The sequence below is a fragment of the Ambystoma mexicanum genome, chromosome 2q, assembly GCF_040938575.1.
Source record: "Ambystoma mexicanum isolate Mex_15411 chromosome 2q, UKY_AmexF1_1, whole genome shotgun sequence".
In the NCBI taxonomy this organism is placed as follows: Eukaryota; Metazoa; Chordata; class Amphibia; order Caudata; family Ambystomatidae; genus Ambystoma; species Ambystoma mexicanum.
Window position 1 is genome coordinate 1,484,286,729 of NC_090924.1, and position 26,663 is coordinate 1,484,313,391.

Here is a 26,663-nt window from a genome sequence, read left to right on the forward strand (position 1 = left end):
GATCCTCTCCTTTATGGGGAGCCAGTGGGAAGCTTTTCTGGCAGCGGTGATGTGCTCTCTCTTGGCAATGCCTTGTGCAGCGCGTAGGGCATTGTTCTGTATTACTTGGAGCTTCTCAAGATTTTTGTTGGAGGTCCCAAGGAAAAGAATATTGCAGTAATCAAGTCGCGAGCCGGTTATGGCCCTGGCTATGTTAGTGCAAGTGTCTTTTGACAGATAAGGTCTGATTGCGTTAAGGAGTTTTGCATGGTAAGCGGCCGAGGAGGCAATGGCGTTTACTTGTCTGGTCATGGATAGATTGGAGTCTAAGTAGACGCCTAGTGTTTTTACCGTGTCAAGTACTGGGATCGTGATTGAGTCAATGGTGAAATGGCTGAACTGAGCGTCAAGTTTCTTGATAGTCTCAGGGGAGCCTACGAGTAGGAGCTCAGTTTTGTCGGAGTTAAGGCAGAGGCCGTTGATAGCCATCCACATTTGAATTGTGTTGTAGATGTTGTTGAGGGTAGCAGAGTCCGTGTCATAGTCGCCTGTCAGAGTGAGAAGGATCTGTGTGTCGTCGGCGTAGTTGGTGTAAGAGATGCCCATGGCGTCAAGGATGAGGAAGAGGGGGCGGGTGAAGATGTTGTAGAGGGTGGGTGAGAGGCAGGAGCCTTGGGGCACCCCACATAGCATGATAGAGGGTGATGCAGTGGCTAGGTCAGAGAAGACCTGCATGGTCCTGCCTTGGAGGAAGGAGGTGATCCATGTAATGGCTTCTTGAGAGAAGTTGCACCCATAATAGTGCAAGGGCATCCAGAGTATGAAGTCCAAGCCATTTTAAATTCACATCAACACAAAGATGGGCTATATTACTTGGTTGACTGGGTGGGATATGGTCCTGAGGAACGATCTTGGGAACCTGCGCACAATGTCCACGTCCTTAGATTGTTAAAAGCTTTTCACATGAATCATCCTGGGAAACCTAAACCCGAGTCCTTCCGTGTGGGGGGAGTACTGTCAGGGTGCAGGGTGTTGTAAGGGGCAGACAGGGTGCTGTGGAAGACCCCAAGCGCAGGACAACTGGGAAAAGAACAAGACAAGGCAAAAGGAAAAGACTCCAGCCTTATCAGAGGCTTCTTTCTCCTTTTTGCAGAAAAAAGGACCTGCCAACTACAAGTCCCAGCAGCCTCCGGGCCCGGAACTACTTTTTCACTCCCATGTCGGGAGGGGCTCGCGCACGTGCATGCACCCAAACAAAGGCACGGGGCTTGTGCTTAAGCACCCGACCAGAGCAGACGCATCTTCCGGAGCTCCTGCCGAAGGGGATTACGCGAGGGGCCACGCCCCAAGTAAGAAGCATTTCGGCCCCTCGCTCATGTCAGATAAGTACTGCACGAGCTTCGGCGAAGAATCCATGCTTGAGGGAAGCATTTGGGCTCCAATAACACAGAGGGGCACGCGCAGGGGGCACAGCCCAGCCACACCACTTCCCCTGCTGGTGGCAAAACTAAGTGTTCATCAGCGTTTTGCTGTATTTAAGGCAGCGACTCTTTCCCGCATGTTGCATGAATACTAATGCGAACAGCGCTTCCTAAATATCACCGCCTCAGCCACGTGTGGCAAACTTTGGCAGCATAGTGTGTTCTTTTGCATACAAACCACGTGCGGCAGACTTTGGCAGCATATAGTGCTTTATGGTTTTAAGCCACGTGCGGCAAAACCTTGGCAAAACGATGGCCGTTCTCATTCCTTAGCCATGTGTAGCGAACTTGGGCCACATGTTCTGACTACCAATAATTAGCCACGTGTGACGGACACAGCTGCACATCTTTTGTTTGGCATCTAATAGGCTGCATGGGCAGATTAACATTCCAGTGCATGTGTCTGCACTAACCAAACTCTGGGAAGGGGTGTCATCAGTCTGTGTGCCAGTTCTCCTGTATTTTAACCATATGTGAACAACACACAGATCTTTAATGTTAAACTCTCTTTGCAGCATTTGAACTGCTCCAAGCACCGGACCTGAGAGTGCACAGGCAGGAGGCCAGCACTCACCCCCAGTGCTAAGTGCCTCTTTCTGTATCAAAGTTGTGTGGTCACTGTGTGTGTGTTTTGGGTAATAGTGTGCATGTACTGTTGTACTGTTATTAAGTTACCTCTATGTTTCCTTGCTTGTCCACATTCCCTTTCCTAACCCTCCTTCTGGTTACCCTCTGCTCGATACCTAGCCAAACATCGTGATCCTATCCCTCTTTCCCTGCTAGGGTCTCGGAGGCCTTTGTAAGCTCTGTCTTGCAGGTGCCCAGACCGTAGTGGGGGTGGTTGGTTCGTGCCACTCCTGCGCCTGGATTCTGAAGTTGTGATATGAAGTACCAGCATCGGCCTGTAACACAGTAATTATTTTAGTATGGATGAAAAAAGTGAAATTGAACACAAACAATGGTATGCAGACAATGGTACATATCAATAAAAACACATAAATGAAACATTATGTAAACAAATGACAGGATACGTAAACTTTTTCATATTATCTATAATTCCATGCATAATACTTTTCCGGAATTGAATAGCGAAATAAAACTACCTGATACGCTCTTGAAGTTGTTGTTGACTCTGGAAAGAAATCGATGCAGAATCTTGCTCCTTCAATTTCAGTGCATTGTCATGGAGTTGTAAAGGAAAAATTAGATTTGAATTAGAAATGTGGGAAGATCCAACTCTAAACAATATGAACTTAAAGCAAGTCTGTATGGCTCCCGGTTGGTATACTGGACGTGTTGGTGATGCCGTCACTACCGATAGTCTGTGCTTCAGTCGACATGCTAACATAAAGAAATTGTCATGTAAAGCAACCGATTACGAAAAGATTATGCTTATTTCCAAGGGCACTATAGCATAGTTTTCTGTGTCCATAAATAGTTTTCTATGATGCTCCTAAAAGCAGGGACAGATGTATAGCAAAATGGGGTGTAGTTATTAAGCAATACAATCTTGTCAATGTGAAATGTATTATAAGGAACATTTAAACCAAAAACACCAATCCGTCCATGTAGTTACCAGTTCACTACCCCAAGGCCTACAGCTAAATCATGAACCGTGACTCACCTGAGGCAGCGTGTGCATGAATAGTGTTGGAATTGCATTTCAAAGCAGTTTACGAGACCTTCTGAGTCGATGCTTCTTTGTTTACTGCAATCAATCGTACATATTCGTGGTAAAGTGCAGGCTGCAGATGCGGAATCGATCACCCCTCAGGTCCCCTAAGACATCCTGGGCTCTACTTTCAAGCTCTTCCAGCAGAAATCAGCAATATCTGACCAATTCTCTTATTAGATCTATATTCCACGGGAATATATGCATTATTGTGCCTTTAGGTTTGGTATTGGTTTTAGAGCGGCAACTGTAAACCATACAAGTAGGCATTGTTGGAAATTCTGTTAAAAAAAGTTCCACATCGTTAAAAAATGATTTTGCTTGAATGCATGAGAAAGATGGCGTTATATCATACATTTTTCTATGCAATGTATGTTTTGGTCACAGAAGCGAAACCTATGTAGCCTAGCCGACTGTATTCTAGGATATCTTTCAATTGATTGATGTGACGCAAATCATAACATGTTACTCGTCCCTTGAATGTACTATCATGCATCAAAAGGAAACATGCTTATAGACACGGTCCGCCAAGGATGCTATTCTATCCCAATTGACACTGATGACAATTGCTATATATCGAGAACAGAACAAATTAAACTCAAGTCAATAATAATGGTAACGAGATGAATGAACATTACACTACTGGGTACATTTGTTCGAAATAGATAGAAATTTAGAGATCAAGAAGAGATGATTATGTGACCTGCCCTTACCATAACCAACAAACAGTTAGATTCTGCAAGCAGGGTACTTAGTGGCAGGAGAACAGGGAGATGTCCACAAGTAGCACAACGACGAGCTGACTCGCAGTGGTCACAGATGTTCTAAGGTAGCACATTCACAAGTTTACTTGCAGTTCTCACAGATGTTCTCATGATAAATACCAAGGGGTTTATAAAGAATTAGAAAAGTGGGTGTGTATGTGAATGAGTGACGTGTATATGGTGTGGTCTTATGTGGATAGCAGGGGCGCGACCTTTTTCAGTGGAGCCTGCCTGGAGACACTGGGTCTGGGGAGGCTATGTGAACAATGGCCCCTGCGCGTAACATACCTTTGAAGTGTACATGGTGTGTGGCACCTTGGACGTTCCCACCCCTGCCAGCCCCCTTTGGCAGCGCACATCCACTGGTGCGTACTGCCGTTGATAATGGAGGGGGATGGAAGGGCCTGAGGCGTGCAGACCAGGCCTGGAACACGGCTGAATGGAGACACACTTATGTGGATTGCAGGGGTACGGTCTGCTTCAGGGGCGCATGTCTGGAGACACTGCCTCTGGGGAGGCCATGTGAACAATGGTCCCTGCGCATAAGATACCTTTGAAGTGTACATGGTGTTTGGCACCTTGACCGTTCGCTCCCTGCCAGCCCCCTTGGGAGTTCACGGACACAGGTGTGAACTGCCATTGATAGGGTAGGGGGGATGGACGGCCAAAAGGCATCCAGGAAAGGCCGGAATACTGCTGAATGGAGACACACTTATGTGGATTGCAGGGGCATGGCCTGCTTCAGGGGAGCCTGCCTGGAGACACTGGGGCGGGCGAGGGCATGTGAACAATGGCCCATGCGCGTAAGATACCTTTGAAGTGTACATGGTGTTTGGCACCTTGGCTGTTCCCACCCGGCCAGCCCCCTTGGGAGGGCACGACCACAGGTGCTAACAGTCATTGATTCTGGAGGGGGGATGGACGGCAAGAGGCATGCAGGAAAGGGCCAGAACACTGCTGAATGGAGACACACTTATGTGGACTCCAGGGGCACGGCCTGCTTCAGGGGAGCCTGCCTGGAGACAATGGGTCTGGGGAGGGCATGTGATCAATGCCCCTGCGCGTAAGATACCTTTGAAGTGCACATGGTGTGTAGCACCTTGGCCGTTCCCACCCTGCCAGACACCTTGGGAGGGCACGGCCACAGGTGCTAACAGTCATTGATTCTGGAGTAGGGATGGAGGGTCATGAGGCATGCAGAAAAGGGCCAGAACGCTGCTGAATGGAGACACACTTGATTCACTGAAAATTTGAAACAACCATTCATAAAAGTTCTGTTCTATTTTATTTTGTTGCTGATGTTGATGCACAGTGTGGGAAAATCCTCTGTACTGACCGCTGTCACTGGGGAATGTGTCTCTAATGGCACCAACGACACAGGCAGGTATTACTCGTCGACCGCGGTGTCCAAGCCTCCCATGAAGCCACCATGTGTACAAACGATAGGCCACCAGCCTGTACCGCCTGTGAAAGAGAAACATACAAACTGTTTTTAAATGAACAAGATAAGTGTATCAAACTTCAGTTGAAAATGCAATCTTGTGTCCTATGGCATTGTTGCCAGTACAAATGTTACTTCACGGATCAAGCCACTTGGGCTTTAAAGTGTAGAAACATTACAATATTGAACGACTATGCATTCCATTACATTTGGCACACAAAGAAATATTGTTTCATGGTTGTACATGAAATAAACATAAGTTGATCACTATGATTTCCCCAAATCGCGAGTGATGTATAGAATTGCAAGACTACATTCATTTGGTAGTGGTAGATCAAAGTTACGACAATATAGGAGACAACCATGAAATGTTAGCAGCCTAAGTGACATCCCATCTAGAGTACACATACTCGTTCCTTGGATTGCGAGGGCAAACTGTTGCGTGAAGTCCGTGCATAAGCACCATCATAATCCTCAACACGAACCGTGTGAGGCGGCTGCCCTGAAGTCATGCAGCTCGGTAATGCATAGCGGCCGTGTCTCGCCTTGATATATGTAGGACAAGCATCCAGAGTTTTATCAGCAGCAGCAGTTCTCCACCTTGGTTGGCATTACCACACACCGATTGTAGGTACACCAGGTGGAGACGTCGCCCATGCGACTAGGCTCAGGCTCTTGATCTGGTGATTCGTCCTCCCAGCTGTCATGTGTCATCCGAAGCCCCATCATTTCAGCATCTTTCTCTTTCGAGTAATTCCATCTTAGAAAAATTAGGCTTGTTCTGGTAGGGCTGTATTGTTGCCATTATGCGACAAAATAAAAATAGATAGTAATGATAGTACTTGCATCTGTTCGCACAGACTACGAGCAACAAAGGTATCTGAACAGAGCAGAAAGGAGGCACAGGACACACAAAAAAGACACTGAAACTATTGGAAAGCAAATCTGATGTCTGATCTGATGTCGGATGAGAAGTGGTATGTTTATACTTATTAAGGAAATTTCCATGGAGACACGTCATTTGCTGAAGTGCAGAGAATGTTTACACGAGTCGTGCATTGGCGTTGTGAAATGGGCAGTACGCGTCTACTGGTGTAAGCCTCAGGGGCGGGGGATATGATTTAGAGCCGCCAGGGCAGTTCACCTTAGGGCGATACGGCAACGGATAAGACTAGCACAAGATGGCCGTGTGCTGCTGCCTGATTTGACATGTGTAAAAATGAGGAAAACTACAGTAAGGTGCATAGGAAATGTTTGTATGATCGATCAACGTATGCTTAAAAACACATGCCCGAACACTCGGGACAATAATATTTTTGAGTGCACTATTCCTTTAAAGGGAGCCGCTCAAGAAGGATCCGTCGACGACCCGACGTCGAACTCTGCTATTCCAGGTTCATTGGGGTTGTAGAACTATTTAGAAGGAAATAAAACTCTTGTGAACAATATATGGACTGAGCTTGAAGTATAACTTCATTTTACAGATTGCACAGATGGGGGAATCTGCACACAGAACTGTGTCTATGTAACGGGGACAGTATTCTGACAATTGTTCTAACCAATTGTTTCCTCCTATGTCTATTGTTGGTTCCCTTTATTAATTGATTTGTGTGACATTTGACCACAGTACAGTTGATGCACTTTAATTAAATCTGATACTATCTGTGGTACCATGTAGAAATGTGTATATATTTGCCATTGTAGATAACCTAAGCACAAAGTGAGTTATTGTGATTGTGTATATAACCATGAACCTTAATTATATAAAGACTGTGTTTTTACTAATACAGTGTGTGGACATTCCTTTGTGGGTGCTCGGAGACAACATTGCACTTAAGAACTAGCCAGCATCACCTCCTGAGAAGCTAGACCTTGATTGCTCAACATTAGCTACCATAATAGAGGATCTTGGCTGGGGTCCTCTGTGCCACTCCTCTACCATATAGAGAGCAGGAGTACAGGCACCTCCCTCCAGTCTTTACAGAGGTGAAGTTGGTAGTGGGACATTTTGGCAAGGTTCATGATGTGAAGAGAGAAGAGGAGAGTGGAGTTGAAGATGACACCAAGGTTTATTGCCTCACATGAAGGCAAAGGAAGAGGTCCCAAGGCGGGGGGGGGGCAGAGTGAGAGATGTAAACCAGGAGCAGGGGTCCCAATGAGAATGATCTCAGTCTTACTGGCATTAAGGCAGAGATCTTTGGAGGTGCACCAATCCTGAAACGTGGACAGTCAGCAATGAGCGAGAGAGAAGATGAGGCTGAGGGGAGCCTAAAAGAGAGCTGAGTGTCATCTGCATAACATTGAAAGTTATAGGAGAAGGTAGAGATAAGGTGAGACAAAGGGGCCAAGTAGACATTGAAGAGCCAGGGTGAGAGGTAAGAGTCCTGGTGAACACTACATGTGGAGAGAGAGGTGGCAGAGAGAATTGACCCAAGTTGGACCTGGGAGTGTTGGTCCAGCAGGAAGGAGGACAACCATTCCAGGGCCTGATCCATGATGCCCAGCTTCTCATGGAGTCGATTGATCAGGCTGGCGTGATTGACTATGTCAAAAGCAGAGGAAAGATCAAGGAGGATGAGGACAGAAGGAAAGCTTAAATCGAGATTAGTGAGCACATCTACAAGGGTGTTCAGAAAAAGCAGTTTCCATGCCTCTGGCAGCTCTGATGCCAGACTAATGCTCATGGAGACAACCAACAGATTCAGTGTGGCGAGTAAGCTGGGAGATGGCCAACCTTTCCAGGAGCTTGTCCAGGAAAGGAGTAATAGAAATCAGCAATATTTTGCTGGACAGGTAGGGTTGGCAGAAAGCTTTTTTAGGAGAGGATGCACAAGGGAGGGCTTGAGGAGAGAAGGGAAAGCACCAGTGACAAAAGAGTGATTGCAGAAATCGGCCATGGCTGGAGTGTAGGTGTCAATGGGGACCTTGATGGTTCTGGAGGAGAAGGGGAGCCCCTGCTTGGATGACACTTCCGTAGATTGCATTTGTCTAGAAACGTTGTCAGGTGTAGTCAGAGAGAAAGAGGAGAAAGCAGGAGGAGAGGGCGAGGCAAGGATTGCCCGTGTTTTAGTGGTGAAATGATATCGCAATGTTTAGAAATAATTCTCTTGATTTCTTTGGACTGTGTAGATTATGTTGGAATGAACGTCAAGTCGGGGCCTTCTTAGGTTTGTGTTTAGTCAAGGAAGACTACCTTCAAATGTTGGAATCTTTTTCTTTCAATGTTGAAGGCAAGTCCCTGAATGCTCAAGCCACAGAGAATACAGCCCACTAGGGAAGAAAGGCCCAAGTCGATCTTGTAAGGATAACAAGGTTTTAATCTCACATACAGATGAGAGCAACAGCAAAGAACTCTGCTGCTACGAAAGTTCTGCAAAAAGAGGTACAAGCAGAAATATTTGAAGGTACCTAGTGTCATAATGATGCAAGAACATACAGTAACAACCCACGTGGCTGATTGGATGGACCCTATACATGTTCCACCTTTATCCATAAGGTATGCCGGTCTAGTGGTCCCAGCCCAGTCCATCCGTCTTCCATCACGTGGGTTCTGCAGGGCTCATCTTCTCACATTGAAAGTCAGAAAAATGAATTATACTGCTAACATATGAATATTTTATCACTCATGCTGTGCACTTGGCGGGCCTTAAAACACACACACAGAGGAGAATCTGGGGCACTCTAACCTTCATACACACATTTCGCTCACTCCCCTCTCCCAGCAACTCGATTGTCACTTCAACGATGTGCCCTGTCCGTCCTCTTTGAACATCTAAGGACTTGTTACTTTTGGATTGGTGGTCAAAGGGCACCTGGTGCCATGGAATTTGGAGGTCTTAAGTTTTAGTCAGTTATATGGGCTATAACTCGTGGTCGCCTGGTGATGGGCCTGGTCATGCTTTGACCAGTGTGAGATAACATGCACACCAGGTGCCGGTCTGTGGTTGTGGCCTTGTAGTGCACATTCCTCTCGAACTTCTGTGCTACACTGTTAGAACAATGCATAGGCGTTTGTGGCGGTCGGGGGTGTGGGCTGTCCTCATGCAAACTCAGGTATTGCTAGGGATTTCGCTTGTCTCGCACTGTTGGACCTAGTGCACGAAATTCTGGATTTACCCTGCATGAATTCCCTTCTACCTATGGTTACTAATATCTACGCAAAATAGCAATGCTGCTTGCACCTTATGCTGTGCTATGTGGATAGACTATATTTGGTTATATCGGAGTGGGGTCCTGTTAAACTGGGTGGTGCCCCTTTTCACCTGCCCCCTTGCCCATCATTGTGCTTCAAATGCATCTTACCTCACTCCAAAGCGCCTAGGGAGGTGGGACGGGGCTGCTAACTTCCCAACATTCCCGCTTTTGTTACTTCTACAGTAACTGTCATGATGCCTACCCCCAGGCATCCGGACCAAGCCCATCAGCCCGGGAGCAGGCATCTAGACATTTAGTGAAACCTCAGCAGCCCCGGCTAGGGGCTATCTGGGTTCAGTCCTGACACCTTAGGCGCCAGGCTCATAGTAGGAATCAGTCCTGGCGCCTAAGGCGTCAGGCTCATTGTCAAAACTTACCTCAGGCAGACCATGCTGCAAATGACTCCAATCCAACATGAAGCCTGAAAAGGACTATTTTTCTACAGGGACTATTTTTTACTCGGGTGTGGTTCTAGGGACTTCTTACCTGGAACAACTTTTGAGGCTATTTAAACCACACCTGACCAGCAACACACGTTTCACGTTATTCTGCATCCAGCAGCGTAACACTCACCGTGCCTGCAGCCTGCATCCAGTCTTCTGCCACGCCCGCCTCGAATCCAGAGCTCCTAAAACAAAGAGGAAAGAAAGGGACAAGGTTAGAAAACAAACTTATTTCTATTGCACACCTGATTCTGGATCCATCTCGTCTCCGGACCTGTAAAGAACATCATTTCTGCACGCGCCGCACCTCCAGCTGCAGCGCCGCGCCATACTCACCAGTCTTCACAGCATCCTTCGGGTCGGCGCTGCCTCCATCATTTCTTCGCCGAACTTCGGCACCTAGGAGACAAAAGAAAACCACAAGGTGAGCCGAGGGAACCAACAAATATAATTCTTACCACCATAGACTTACCTGATTTACCACCGGAGGCATCCTTTTGTGACTCTCCATATTTTCACGTGCTGCATCTGTAAAGAGAGACAAAACAACACGTTTTCCTCGTGCAACATTTACCGGACAGTGCTGGGTAATACAGACTCTTACCTGAGCGCCACCAGCTGCCACAAGAGCATCTTTTCACGAGCCAGCTGCAAGACAAGAAAGGACGGGGGGAACAAGAGTGAACATCGGACATATTGAACTCTATGAACTTAATACTTACTGGTCATCACCAGGAACCTCAGAGTCAATACTCTCCGGAACTCTCCCGAGCCTTCAAACCAGTGAAGTAACTGGAATCGACGCGCCCCTGCAAGTCCATGCAGGATGGAGAGCTCATCTTTCAAGAATATAAGGTGAGATTGCTGTGAGGGCATTTCGGAGGTGATTAGTTGGGGAGGACTGTGGGGGTGCCATCACTTGAATCCACAAGTGGCTAAATCCATCTCTCCACTTGCAGGAGAATATTTCTACGGGTTAAGCAGACAAGATTAGGAGGGCAGATCCAGTCAGTCATCGCTGCACTACGCTTCACGTGGGTGGAGACCGCAGCTGTCCGGGTCCGACTGACGCCCCTGTGGGAGCCAGGTTAGCATACCAGTAACAAACTCTGGGATTCCTTTGCGCTCCCACTCCCCTATCTCTGTTTCCACATATGGCTGAGTTCATTTTATTGGCACCCAGGGCCTACACACTGACCGCAGACTCTACCCCCTTTACACGTATTCTTCAGGTGAGCAAGTCATAAAGATGCATCCCCCAACCCCACCATGTCCACCCAAACCTCTGTATAATTCTCTGGGTGAGGGGGCAGGGAACAGATAGTGTGGTATAGAGGATTAACTCCATCTCCATACGGGATGGGTTCATGCTTAGGGTCCCCCTGTGTGACATCAGTTTGTACTTCAATATTTTTTGTTTTGCATCGAAGGACTAGCTGACAAGTGCAGGAAATTTTCAGGATGAACACAATGATGGCTATTAACATCTTCACGATCGCTCTGAGCCACAATGGGCCCAACTGAATATCATGGAAAACCAATCACTGTCATGCGTTCCTCCTTCTTTCTTCATACGAACACCCAGGCCATGGACAGCTGCGATGATGTGGAATAATGATGCATTCTCTGCATCCTCTGGAGGCACAAATTTGCAGCAGGAATTGCCAAAATTTTGCAAACCCCAACTTCCATTGCTGTTAACCTGTCCAACACGTCCAACACGTAACGATTCTGCATCGTCATAAGTCTCAATGCACACAACTCAATCTTGATCACGTTGAACCCATTCTCTGTGTTGTTTGCAAGGTGGACCAGTTCCTATCTTACGATTTGCAACTTTTTGTCATTTGCTGCAGCCTGCACTCCCAGCAAGAGTAAAGATGCAAAAAAGGATTCTGCTGAGCTGAAGAGCTTGTATTCTTCTGGTATTTCAGCAAGCAGTGTTGAAGTGTCTTTGTATATGTAATTCGAATTTTTCATCCTCTGCGGTTGTTGGAACTATCCTTTTCCTGGCCTGATCTATCTATCTATCTATCTATCTATCTATCTATCTATCTTGGTTTTTGTATTGCGCAAAATCACCCGAAGGCCTCAGAGCGCTCACATGGACAAGACACTACACAAAACATAAAGCAAGCGGCAAGGCACAAATCAGCAGCAGGTGGCATGAATTACTCAGTGCCACCATCGAACAACCACGTCTTGAGTGGTGTTTTAAATTTGCTGATGGATCCACAGTTTTTTATCGACAATGGAAGCAAGTTCCATGTCTTAGGAGCCCAAAAGCTGAACCTACTACTGGCCGCTCTTTTGAGGATTTGGCGAGGTAGTAGTAGATAGAGGTTACTGTTGGATCGCAAAAAATATTTCCTAATAGGTGCTTTCTGTATTTTGTCCGATAGGCATTTCAGAGCCATCCCGGACAGACATTTGAAGACAGTTACAGGACTTTTAAATTTAATTCATTGTCCAACAGGGAGCCAATTCAGGTTCCTCCTCTCTGCTGATACTTTAGAGTATTAACTTAACCCATTGACTGCTCTAACAGCTCCATTCTGGATAGTCTGCAGCCTACTTATGTTTGACTTCGAGGTACCCATCATCAGGCTGTTGCAGTAATGTTGTTTAGAATTAACCATCGCATCAGCTATTATAGCCAAATTAGGATTACATAAATACGGGCAAATTTGCCAAAGGAGGTTAGAGAAGAACACACAGGTTGATTTAAGATAAGATGTATGTTTTTTGTACAAGAGGTAAGAGTCCATGTAGACCCCTAGGGTTAACATGATCAGAAACTTTAATAACACTGTTGTTAATTTTAAAACTATGGTACTTATCCTCAAAGAGTTTAAGTCTTTGGGGGTACCAATAATCATTAACTCTGTTTTAGCTTCATTAAGAGCCAGTGAGTTAGATGCCATCCAGGTTTGCATCGCTGAAAACATATCTCTTACTCTACTCGCGTCTTGTTCATAGTCTCCGGACAGCGTGAACACCAGCGTAATTTGTAAAACTGACACCCATGGATCGCAGCATGTCACATAGGAGTTTGCAGAAGATATTAAATAGAAGAGGCGACAAGCAGGAGCCCTGAGGGACACCACATAACAGTGGGATAATTAAGGAGGAGAAATTCCCCTTGACGACAGCTGCTGCCCTAGGTCCTCAAAAGGATTTGAAGCAGTCTGCTACGGCCTGGGAGCATCTACCTACTGAAATTAGTCTTTCGGCAAAGAGCTCATGGTTGATCAGATCAAATGCCTAAGAAAGATCCAGCAAGAGAAGGAGAGCCGCTATTCCATTCTCTATAATGGACACAATGCTGGTATTAAGGTCCAAGAGGGCTGCCTCGGTGCCATGGTTGGCCGGAACCTAGACTGTTCCTCCGCAAGGATAGCATCACTTTCTACAAATTTCTGATACTGTTCGTAAGCAATCTTGTCAATAATCTTCGATAGGAACGGTACATTAGTAATGGGTCTAAAATTACCCAGTGTCTCTGGATCAAGGTTCTCTTTCTTTAGTAGAGGATTGATCCAGGCCTATTTAAGATTGTTAGGAATGTGTGATTCATCAAATGATTGATTGACAAAATGTGTAACCGAGGCGGCCAGGGTAGTAGCAACATCTTTGAAGAGATTTGCTGGGAAGGCATCGCCTTTACAGGAAGATAGCTTCAATTTATGAATGATCTCCAGAACTTCCAGTTCAGATACTTTTTTAAACGAGAACATTTGGAGTGGTGGTTTAATGCCATGCTCCAAATTCTCTGATACCACAGGAAGATTGGGAAGAGTATTTAATTGCTCTTTGATAGCCTGTTGGTGTTTCTCGGTTTTACTATTAAAACCATTGTGGACAGCTTGACCGCAAGCATTGCTTTCTTGTGGCTGATTGGTGACCAAGGGGTTCTTTAACTCTTCAACAATGGGGAAGATTTCATTACTATGAGATTTGGCCTAATGAATTCTATCGTTAAAATGGTTTGCTTTGGCATCAACAATTGTTTGTTTATAACTTTTTACAGCTTGTTTATAACAGTTTAACTTTTTCCATAGACGGATATGGGGCTTTGGTATGGGCACCAAGCCCTTATCTTACATTTTCGACTGTGGGGAAACTACTTTGTCCTTCTGCAGGCACTGCACTCCCTTTAAGGTGTTCTTCTGGGATTACTAATAGCGCTGAGTACAACATGGCCAGCGAACAATAGCCCCTCCATGGTGGTGGGAGGTGCAAGTAAGCTTGTCGGACACATACCCAGTAGTAATCCATCAGCGCCGCTGTTCCTTTCTTCATATCTATGATCAAGAGAGTCTTATTGCAATGTTCATTTGAGCCGACAAAGACTGTACTCTTGTTGCAGAAAAGGGGTCTATATTCAACTTCTTTTTTTGTTTGTTAGATTTTTTAGGTTAGAGGGGGTGCTCAGGATGATGAGTTTGGTTTTATCATCATTCAGGCATAGACCATGTGTGGTCATCCATGCCTGGATGATGATATACACTCAATTCAACAAGTCCAAATCCTTTTCATAATCCCCTGAAAGCGGGAGGAGGAACTGGGTATCATCTGCATAGTTAGTGTAGGTGACACCGAGATGATCTAGATCATCGAAAAGGGGCTTAGTAAAAATAGTGTAGAGTGTGGGCGAGACGTAAGATCATTGAAGCACACCACAAGTGATGGATATGGGGTCAGCAGCTGCTAGAGGTGAGAAGACCCTCATTGTTCTACCATTTAAGAAGGATCTAATCCAGGTAACAGCGTGGTCAGAGAAGTGTGCTGCTGTATCTAGGTGGTTGCATAGAATAGTGTGGTCGACGTGGTCAAACACAGCCGAGAGATCTAGGAGGAGGAGTAGGGCTGATTTGCCATTATCTCTAAGCTCATCAACTTGGGTCTTGAGATCAATGAGGGCTGTCTCTGTTCCACGTTGGGAACGGAAGCCTGATTGTCTGGCTCCTTGTAGGTGGTGTAATTCCAGATGTTTTTCGATTTGTATATAAGCTACTTTGTCCAGAATTTTTTGAAGGAAGGGCACTGTGGTAATTGGCCTATAATTGGCAGGTGTAGATGGGTCAAGAGTAGTTTTTTTAGGAGTGGGAGTTCCCAGGATTGTTTAAGCTTGGTAGGGATGATACCAGTAGACAAGGACGCGTTGATAAGTTTTGTTATGAAAGGTGATAGGTGTCTCGGGCCGCATCCTTGATGAGCTGCGCAGGGCAGAGAGCGCCCTGACAGTTGGAGGGTTTAAGGGACAGAATCATTCTTTCCACTTCAGGGATAGAAACTTTGGTGAAGTTGAATCGGGCGGATTCATCAGCATTGGGGTTCCCAGTTATTTTGGATGGAGGTGGGTCATTTAGAGAAGCTCTTTTACAGGAAATTTTGTTTTGTAAAGAGGATATTTTGTTGGCTAAGGCGTGTTGGATATCTGAACACCATTTTTTATCTTTAATGCATGTGTCAGGTAATGCTATGGGGGTTTCTATTTCTTTAAGAATGGTGAATAGTTCCTTTATAATGGACTTGGCTTGGGATATGCGCGTGTCAAAGGATATACGTTTAGCTAGACATATTTATTTTTATAGAGGGAAGACAGTTTGGTGAGTTTAAGTTTGTTGGCTTCTGATAGAAGTTTTTTCCAGGCAGCCTCACAGTTTCTTTTTTGTTGCCTTAGGATTTTTATGAAGGGTGTACATCATTTATTCAAGTGAGTTTTCGGCTTGCTTAGTCTAAGTTTGAGGTGGGGGTGACCTAGTCCAAAGAGGTGGTCATAATTTTGTTGTATTCCTCGACCAGGCTCTCGGCATCGGTATTGTCTGGGAGCAGGTTGAGGGTGGGAAGTAAGGCCGGGATAAGCCTATCCACAGTAATACTGTGTTTCTAGTTAGTGTGGGTGGAGCCCTAAGCGGGTGGAGGTGGGGGTTTATTAGTAGAAAGCATAAATGACACAAGGTGGTGGTCAGTCCAAGCTAGTGGTGAGTTGGAGAGGATGTTGGCCTGATAGTTATGGTCTGCCACCCAGTTCAGTGTTCTATCTTTGTTGTGGGTGGAGGATTTGCTTCTTTGGGTGAATCCAAGTTCTGAGAGGATGTTAGCTATGGTTAGAGCAAGCTGGTCTGATGGGTCATTAAAGCCCATATTAAAGTCTTCAAGTAGAAGAACTTTCATTGAGCTATCGAGATTGCTAGACAGGATAGTGTTAATATCATCATCAAAACTCCCGGGAGGGCCCCGGGGGCCGATATATCAGGTGGATATTAAGGGTTTGGGCATTGGTAAGTGCAACTTTAACTGATAATAGTTCACATGAGTGGACGTCGACTGGGGTGGCTAATCTCATAGAGAGGCTACATTTGTAAATAATAGCGATGCCTCCTCCTCTGGATTTTAGTCTGTCTTGTCTCAAAATAGAGTATCCGTCAGGGACTGCTAGCATAAGCATAGGACCTGCAGAGGGGTGTAGCCATGTCTCAGTGAAGGCAAGGAAATCTAGCTCATCTCTCTGGATCAAGTCGGCAATTTCCATGGCATGTGCTACTAGGGATCTGGAATTTATTAGAGCTCCTTTGATCTGAGGGCTCATAGTGATTGTTGTTGTCGGTTGGGGGGCTTGTGAAGGTTTGGGTTTACCATATTTGGCTGTGCTGTTTATAGACCTAGGCCCACAGTTGTGAACTAGGTTCGTGCTTGTAGTCGTTTGGCTAGGCAGAGTTTTAGGAGTCCTTATTCCTATAACAGTAGGGAGAGAGCTTACAGGAGGCTCATATATTTTGGCTAACCTAGCTCTAAGGCGTAGGTTCCTATCCATAGTTGGGCAAGGATTGCTTGGTATGAGATTTTTGGAATCTTTCATATCTATGATTAATTTAGTAGTAGTATTAGTCTAAATAGTGGGGAACGTCAAGGTAGGTGGAGTCCCAAGGGTTGGTGTGTGGAATAACATGATGTAAAGCGTGATGCTTTGTATAAGGACTGTAATGTAGACAGTCTGGCTGGTCACTGTAGGGAGCATGCTAGAATATTGTGGAGATAAACTTTCTATAGAATATGTAACTGAGTGTAACGCTCACCTGACTCCCATGGAGACGCTGACCAGGTCTGGATTGCTGCGGCCTCTTCTAAGGTGATGCGCAGAACTCGGAAGACCGACTGTACAGGACCCCCAAATCTCGCTTGTCTGACTCGCAGGAGGATCCTTCTGCAGATGGAAAAAGGGGATTAACTACCTGCGGAGTAGCGCGTCGGTCTCCCACTTCCCTCTTTCACTCTCCTTAGACCACCTCCGAAATTCCCTGTTAACTCTCACCTTAAGGTTTCAAAGGACAAGCTCTCCATCCTGCTTCTGGTGCAGGGGTGCGATTATATCTAGTTACTTCACTGGTGTTCGGATTGGTGAGGATCCAAGCTTACTTGACTTTCCTGGCAAGATGCCGTAAGTATACTGTTGTAAAAGTTCAAGAGTTGGCCTCCTTTTCTATTTGCCTTTATATTCAGTAGTCCGTCTCTTATCCCTTTTATCACAGGTGCTCAGTGAGGATTTCGCGTAGAGGAAAAAATTCGCCGAAGTGAATAATCATGTGAGTTTATGATGGGTGGTTCCTTTAATGTCCTTATATTCACCTACTAATGCGTGTGTCTTTTTTCCTCATAGGGGCCGGGGTACGGTACTGCCGAAGAAGCGGCGCCGACCTGAGATGAGGAAAGATTCTCCCAACAATAATCAGGTAAGTCTTATGGCGAAAATCTGGCTTTCCTCAATATGTTCCTTTTGCTCACCTTTTGTTCTTCTCTTCCCCTTAGGCGCAGGTATGCGGCGGATCGTGCAGATGGTCGCTAAGGAGCACGGAGATTCCTCGTGAACAGGTGAGTGGAACGCGGCGCTGCAGCGAGCAACGCGATGCGTTTTTTAAAATAAACGTCTTCCCTTAGGATCGCCGGTGTGATGACTCCGGACTCCGGGTAGAAGCAGGTAATGTTCTTCTGTTCACCTTTTCCCTTCTCTTCTTTCCTTTCAGGTGTTCCAGGATGGAGGCGGGCGTGGCTGGAGTCAGGATGCAGGAGCAGACACGGTGAGCGTCCAGCGGCTAGGTGCAGAACAACGCGAAGCGTGAGCTGCTGTCTGGGCATGGCTTAAATAGCCCCAAAAGTAGTTCCAGGTACGTATTCTTCCCCGGCCACGCCCGAGTGGCAAAATAGTCCCACAGGTAAAAAAGTCCCTTCAGGCCTCAAAGAGGTCTGGATCTCGCAGCACGGTCTGCATCAGGTAAGTTCACATAAACACTCCCTTTATGAGCCTGGCGCCTATGGCGCCAGGACTGAGGTCCAAAATGAGCCTGGCGCCAAAGGCGCCAGGACAGTGTCCAAAGGGCCCCTACTAGGGGTTGCTGGCCTTTTCCCCGGGAACATGATGTCTGCTTCCGGGGACGCTGGTCCTGGACTGGTTCTCCAGGAGTAGGCATCATGACAGCACTCCCCCCCAAGGCCCCTCCCAAGATTGTTCTCTCCGGGGGTTTCGGTTTGTTTGGGAAATTCCGGTGGAATTTTTTTATTAACCAAGGTGCATGTACATGGTCACTAGGTTCCCAAGACCTTTCCTGACGCCCTTATCCTTTCCAATCTAATAGATAGAAAAGTTTTGACTTTGACACCTTGGAATCTAAAATGTTCTTCACCTCGAATTCAGGTTCTCCATTTATTTGGATAGGTTCTGGTGGCTTGATTAATCGGGTTCCAGGTTGTACTGGTTTCAAAAGTGATACATGAAAAACAGGGTGAATCCGCATATTAGCTGGTAGGTTGAGTTTGACGGCCACCGGGTTGATTATGGCCGTAATTGAGTAAGGCCCCAAATATTTGGTAGCCAGCCATACTTGGTCTCCTATTTGGTATAGAGGTGCCTCACTTCGATGGAGATCAGCATTCTTCTTGTATTTTCTCTTGGCTTGCTGTAAATGTGTAGTTGCTTCTTTGAAAGCTTGAGTTATTGTACAATGCAGATGGTCTACTGCAGGCATTTCGAGGCTTTGAGACGAGTCAAGATCTGAGGTTCGAGGGTGATGCCCATATAAGGTATAAAAAGGACTTTGCCCAGTTCCAGAATGTACCAAATTATTGTATGCATATTCGGCAATCCAAAGAATATCCTTCCAATTACTTTCAGATTGATGCAACATACACCGTAAATATTGTTCAAGGGTCTGGTTAGTCCTCTCTATTTGACCATCGGTCTGAGGGTGGTGGCTGGTTGATAATCTTACGTCGATTTGTGCCAGCTGACAACACTTTCTCCAAAAATGGGAAATGAATTGGCTTCCCCGGTCAGAGACTAGTATGGACGGGAATCCATGTAAACGAACGATATTTTCAAGGAATTCCTTGGCTAGGACGGAAGCTGAAGGTAAACCTTTTAATGTAATGAAGTGGGCTATTTTGGAAAATAAATCCACAATAACAAGAATAGTGTTATATCCGTAACAAGGAGGCAGGTCCGTAATAAAATCCAGCGACAAGGTGTGCCAAGGTGCCGGCGGAATGTCTAAGGGTTGAAGAAGGCCGGCTGGTCTTTTTTTGACCTTTATTTTGGGCACAAACACCACAGGACATCACAAAGGATTTAATGTTCTTTCGCCAAGGGGGCCACCAGAACTGTCGTTTAACCTTTTCTTCCATCTTGGCAATACCTGGGTGCCCCTCTATTAGAGTATCATGATAACGAGAAATAACCAGTTCTTGTAATTCTTTGTGTGGTAGAAATAAGCGCCCTTGGAAGTAAGGTAGATCATCATTGACAGTAAAGTAGGACCCCTTTTGAATCCAATCCTACAAGGCTGCATGGTCCAGGAGTTATTTAACTCTAGCTTGAATGTCTTCCAGTGTTTGTAAAGAGGTCATGCCCAGAATTCTTTGTTCGGGAATTATCGGTTCAGGTTCTGAGTTTGTATCTGTTTCTCCCATTCCTATTCGGGATAGAGCGTCCGCTTTGCCATTCTTGCTGCCAGGACGGTAGGTAATTACAAAATCGAATTCAGCAAAAAACAAAGCCCATCGGAGCTGACGTGATGATTGAGCTTTGGCAGTTTTCAAATATTGCAAGTTCCGGTGGTCAGTGATCACCGTGATGGTATGTCTAGCGCCAAGAAGATAATGCCTCCAAGCCTTAAAAGCGGACTTAATGGCTAATAACTCTTTGTCGGTGATTGCATAATTGACCTCAGGTGCCGAGAATTTTCTGGACCAAAATGCTACGGGGTGCAGTTGGTTAGTTTCGGGATCTCTTTGAGACAGGACAGTACCCATGGCTAAGCTGGATGCGTCGGTTTCGACTATGTATGGGAGATCTGGACGCGGGTGTTTCAATACAGGTGCAGAGGTAAATTTAGCTTTTAATTCCTGAAAGTCCTGTTCGGCTTCCTCAGACCATTCAAAGCGTTTATTTTTCCTCAAGAGTGCAGTGATGGGTTGTACAATACGTGAAAATTCCAGGATAAATCTGCGATAGAAATTGGCAAAGCCAAGCATGCTTTGAACGCCTTTCACAGAGCTAGGCGATGGCCATTTGAGGATGGCATCCACTTTTCGCGAGTCCATTCGGACTCCTTTAGGTGTCAGGATGAAACCAAGAAACTCGACTTCTGTGGTATGGAAAACACACTTTTCAAGTTTTGCAAACAGTTTGTGTTGGCGCAATTTCTCAAGAACTGCCCTGACATGCTTTTTGTGATCAGATTCCGAAGAGGAGTACACAAGAATGTCATCGATATATATGACAACACAAACATCGATGAGTTCCCGAAGGTCATCGTTCATGAAGTTTTGGAAGGCAGCAGGTGCGTTGCACAATCCGAAAGGCATCACCTGGTACTCGAATAGTCCATATTTGGTGCGGAAGGCAGTTTTCCATTCGTCACCTTCCTTTACTCGCACCAGATGGTAAGCCCCCCGGAGATCTAACTTGGTGTATATTCAGGCATCCTTCACCTGGTCAAGAAGTTCAGAGATCAGAGGCAAAGGGTAACGGTTTTTAACAGTTATCTGGTTCAATGCACGGTAGTCGATACAAGTTCTGAGGCCGCCTTCTTTTTTTGGCACAAAGAACAAAGCCGAGGATGCAGGAGACTTTGACGGGCGAATGAAACCATTGGCTAGGTACTGATCTAAATATTGTCGCAAATGAAGATTCTCGGGTTCAGTAAGAGCATAAATCCTGCTACAAGGGGTATGTGCACCAGGCATCAGATCGATTTGGCAATCGTACGACCTGTGAGGGAGTAACGTGTTGGCCTGTTCCTTTTGGAAGACGTCTTGAAATTCTTGGTATTCCGGCGGTATTTGCAAAGTGGCAGGGGTTACTGTAGCCAGGCCTATATTTGGATTTCCTGGATAACAGGTTTGTGCACAATCCGGAAAGGTTATCCTCTTCGCTCGCCAGGCAATTTGAGGATTATGTGTTTCTAACCAAGGGATTCCTAGAATTACCTGAAACTGTGGAGCCTTGATTATGTCAAACACAACAGCCTCCCGATGCCCGTCCTGACCCACTAGTGTCACCTCTGCAATGGAATGTGTTACCGGCCCAGAGGCGATTTCGGTTCCATCTACTGTGGTGATGACCTCTTTACTGGTTTTAGGATGAAGTGGGAGGTTGATCCTGTAAGCCAATTCACGATCCACATAGTTTCCTATAGCCCCACTATCGATGTATGCCTTTATTGCATGCAACCGCCCAGGCTGTTCCGGATCTACGAGGACCATTGGCATGATGAAGTGCGAGGTCTGAGAGTTAGTTTTCAGGCTCAGCAAGCGGACCCCTAGGCTTGTCGGGTGTGGTTGTTTCCCGAATCAGGTTCCATATGGTTCTTATCCGCGGCTCCTACCGCCTTCTTGGGTGATTTTACTGGGCAATCTCATAAAAAGTGTCCACAAGCCCTACAATAAAGACATAATCGCATCTGCCGTCTGCTTTCACATTCTTTTTGAGTTAAAGGTCCTTTAACCCCTCCAATTTGCATAGGTTCAGAAACATCGGCACCCTTGGGGTTAACGTGAGTCTTGACCAACACCCGTGTCTCAAACTTGGACCGATCTGCCTTTCTGTTTTGAAGCCTGTGATCTAATTGGACCACTAAGTCTATATATTCCATGCAGTCTTGGGGCAGATTTACAACTTGGGCCAGGACATCCTTAAGTTCTCCATGTAGACCTCGATGAAATAACGTGATTCTTTTATCCTCTGGTCACCCAGTCTCCACAACCAACCTATTGAAGGTTGCGATATAGGCTAAAAGATCCTGGTTACCCTGTCGTAGGGACAGACGTTTGTTGTCCAGGGCCTGTCCCTGAGAGTGCCGAGCAAATAATCTTTCCATGCGTGTCTGAAAGCCTTGAAAATCCCAGAGTATTGGGTCATCTTGAGTAACCACTGGAACTGACCAATCGGCAGCACAGCCGCTGAGATATGATAATACAAAAGCTACTTTGGTTTGGTCATTAGGAAAGGCCCCAGGTCTGCAGAGGAAGTGCAATCGGCATTGATTCATGAATACGGCAAATCTTTTGGGGTCCCCGGCAAAATGTTCAGGTGGGGCCAACGGCATATTTCCAGGTAAATTAATTTGCACTGGGTTACTTGAAACCACCGGGGCGGGAATACCCCCCAAACCTGGTAGGGGAGTTTGTCCAGCCCGACCTTGCAATAGCTGCCTGGCAAGGTCATCAGTTCATTCCTTAGATACAATTAGTTCACTCCTGAGAGCGTTAGTCTCCTGACGAGCGGAATGCACTTCGGCCCGTAATTCCCCCAATAGGTGGGCCAACTGATCAGTCTCGGAAGTCTCCATAGCCCCTGGGTGGGAAATTGTAGGAAGGCTTCGCGTTCTGTAACGCTCACCTGACTCCCACGGAGAAGCTGACCAGGTCTGGACTGCTGCGGCCTCTTCTAAGGTGATGCGCAGAACTTGGAAGACCGACTGGATAGGACCCCCAAATCTCACTTGTCTGACTCGCAGGAGAATCCTTCTGCAGATGGAGAAAGGGGATTAACTACCTGCAGAGTAGCATGTCGGCCTCCCACTTCCCTCTTTCACTCTCCTCAGACCACCTCCGAAATTCCCCGTTAACTCTCACCTTAATGTTTGAAAGGACGAGCTCTCCATCCTGCTTCTGGTGCAGGGGTGCTATTATATCCAGTTACTTCACTGGTGTTCGGATTGGTGAGGATCCACGCTTACTTGACTTTCCTGGCAAGGTGCCGTAAGTATACTGTTGTAAAAGTTCAAGAGTTGGCCTCCTTTTCTATTTGCCTTTATATTCAGTAGTCCGTCTCTTATCCCTTTTATCACAGGTGCTGAGTGAAGATTTTGCATAGAGGAAACAATTCGCCAAAGGTAAACTCAGATGAGTTTATGATGGGTGGTTCCTTTAATGTCCTTATATTCACCCACTAATGCGTGTGTCTTTTTTCCCCATAGGGGCCGGGGTACGGTACTGCCGAAGAAGTGGCGCCGACCCGAGATGAGGAAAGATTCTCCCAACAATAATCAGGTAAGTCTTATGGCGAAAATCTGGCTTTCCTCAATATGTTCCTTTTGCTCACCTTTTGTTCTTCTCTTCCCCCTTAGGCGCAGGTATGCGGAGGATCGTGCAGATGGTCGCTAAGGAGCACGGAGATTCCTCGTGAACAGGTGAGTGGAACGCGGCGCTGCAGCGAGCAACGCGATGCGTTTTTTAAAATAAATGTCTTCCCTTAGAATCGCCGGCGTGATGACTCTGGACTCCGGGTAGAAGCAGGTAATGTTCTTCTGTTCACCTTTTCCCTTCTCTTCTTTCCTTTCAGGTGTTCCAGGATGGAGGCGGGCGTGGCTGGAGTCAGATTGCAGGAGCAGACACGGTGAGCGTCCAGCTGCTAGGTGCAGAACAACGCGAAGCGTGAGCTGCTGTCTGGGCTTGGCTTAAATAGCCCCCAAAGTAGTTCCAGGTACGTATTCTTCCCCGGCCATGCCCGAGCGGCAAAATAGTCCCACAGGTAAAATAGTTCCTTCAGGCTTCAAAGAGGTCTGGATCTGGCAGCACGGTCTGCATCAGGTAAATTCACATAAACACTCCCTTTATGAGCCTGGCGCCTATGGCGCCAGGACTGAGGTCCAAAATGAGCCTGGCGCCAAAGGCGCCAGGACAGTGTCCAAAGGGCCCCTACTAGCGGTTGCTGGCCTTTTCCCCGGGAACATGATGTCTGCTTCCGGGGACGCTGGTCCTGGACTGGTTCTCCGGGAGTAGGCATCATGACACTGAGGTAGGTGGCAAGCTAATAAAGGTATTAGTGTTATAGGCAGAGGATCACTCTTAAAAGGTGACGTCAGTACTTAGGCTTCGTGCCATGCTTGGTATGATGGCGACAATCAAATGGGGAGGCCCCTAGGACTAAATGCAACAATCAATGAGATAAAGTACAATACTAGCAGACATACGCAAAGGAACATCTACAAACAATGACGGTAATGAATGGCAGCAAGCATCTGGGCCTCAGGATAGATAGAGTACAATACTAGCAGGGATATGCATAGAACAAGTGGGGGCGGAGCAAAGCAGTTTGTGGCAACCAGTATAAAGAAACAATGTGCAATGGACTTGACTCGGTACCAATAGGGAAATATAACGTTGTACAGAGCAAACAATGGCGTCAAGGAGAATAGTTTGGATCAAATGGAGACTGTGGGCAACATTGTGTGCATGACAGAGACAGAGAGGGTGGTAGTAGTGACCTAGTGTGGTGCAAAGTATCGACAAAGGATTGTTGGAATGTATGTAGGGTAGCCTGGAATCAGTAAGTACAGCAATGCAATCAAAGGGAGGTGGAATCCACAGTAAGCAGATTCGCAATTGGGCAGGGTAGCCTGGAAACGGTAGCAGCAGTTAGTCATTAGAGAGTAGGCAGGGTGGGAACAGAAATACTTCAACCAGAGCCTTGCAGTGTGGCCGTGTATTAAAATGATAGTTGGACAGTGGCCGTAGGGGTGCGAAGGGATTGGAGTGTCAACCGCTATGCACGTAATAGGTCTTAGTTGGTAGCAGAGTTACCTTAACGTAGGCAGTGGCAGGATCGTGCATACCTTGTATCAAGGATTATGAATATATGTAGCCAGTTCGAAGTTCCAGACGTTAGGCAGTACTCACGGAAAATAAGCACTTTGTGATCGCACCCATGCCAAACAGGGGCAAACAGGATGGCCTTTTTCGGCCTTAGTGCACCCACACTGGCTTTTCCATTGTTGCAATCCACGTCAGCTTTGTGATATGCTCTGTCCAGATTTGTGCACAGAAGTTAATCACTAGTGCTATTCTTTCCTTGCTATATGTTACCAGTCCTTCTGCCAAGCAAGGTAGTGTGATGTCCTGCCAGTTATTATTGACATGTTTTCGTCCTTTCACCATCAGATAGGGTAGCTCCACACACTTGATGCTTTTTTGGATCGTGGTTGCACTTTACAAAATCTGGACACACCATTTACAGTTGCACACTATTTGCCTGGAACATTCCTATTATTCTGCATAGCTCAAGATAAACTACGCATTGTGCCTCTATAATTGAATTGGGACTGCTTGCAGTGCTAACACCTTGCTAGCCCCTGACGTCTGTGGAATGAGTGAACACACATAACAGCTTCCATTCACAGCGTTTCTCCCCACACCACTCATATCAGAATACCATGAGTTGGTGATCTCGGGATAATGAATATCCTCAATAACACCAAAACCCAGCCCTTCATAAATGTCATACTTATCTTGCCATTCTTCCATTCATGCTCTCAGGGATTTCTGCTTTAATAGTGCTATCGGAAAAACATTATATCATTTTGCAGTGGTAGACAATCTCCTACTTGCTGAGAACAACCTATTCACTTTTGCCCTGACTGATATATTGTGCTTATTAAAGTCATTAAATTAATTTACATTATTATTAGTGTTCACATTTGTGTTAATATATGTAAATTCACTCATATTATTAACATTTATATGTATTTCCCCATATGGATAATATACAATCCTATTTCCCCCATTCCCTCCCTTTATAGGACTTCACCCTATAACACCCTCCCCCAAAACACTACCAACAGTACTATCAATATCACACTGAGACCTACAGGAATAGCTGATCCTCAATAATAAACATAGTTCCATATTCTCTCATGTGTGCATCTGCACCTTGGGTCCCTACTTTACAAATTATTTACATTAATAACGTCTATCTTCTTCTTTCCTGAAATGAAAGAAAAAGACAATGAAAAGGGAGAAACTTACAAGACGTACTTTGTACACAAAGAAAGAAGGACAAAGGGAGAGAGAGAGGAATGAGAAAAAAGAGTGAATGAGAAAGAAGAGAAGCGAGAGAGAGAGAGAGGGAGAGAAAAGAGAGACAGAAGAAAGCACTCCTGAAAAAAAGAATGATACAGAGCTAGCAGCTGAGCTTTTTCCTGACGCTGGAGCGTGCTACCGTACAAGTATCACCCCCGGACAGCCTGGTGAGATAGTCAGGGTACAAGTACTGCTGCTGCCTGTCATTTTAAGATAACTGATGCGCCAGTGTGTTCTCTAAAGGTGCCCTACGAAAGTCAGAGAGGTGGAACCAATAGCGCAATTGCTAGACTTTAGCAGCTGGGGAGTACAAAACACCACCTCCTAAGG

General features: G+C 46.1%; 1 protein-coding gene across 1 annotated transcript in view; it reads right to left on the bottom strand.

Moving 5' to 3' along the window:
• The window catches only part of LOC138568910 (vomeronasal type-2 receptor 26-like), a 191,136-nt gene that overhangs the window by 67,102 nt on the left and 97,371 nt on the right, over nt 1-26,663 (bottom strand). The window lies entirely within an intron of this gene.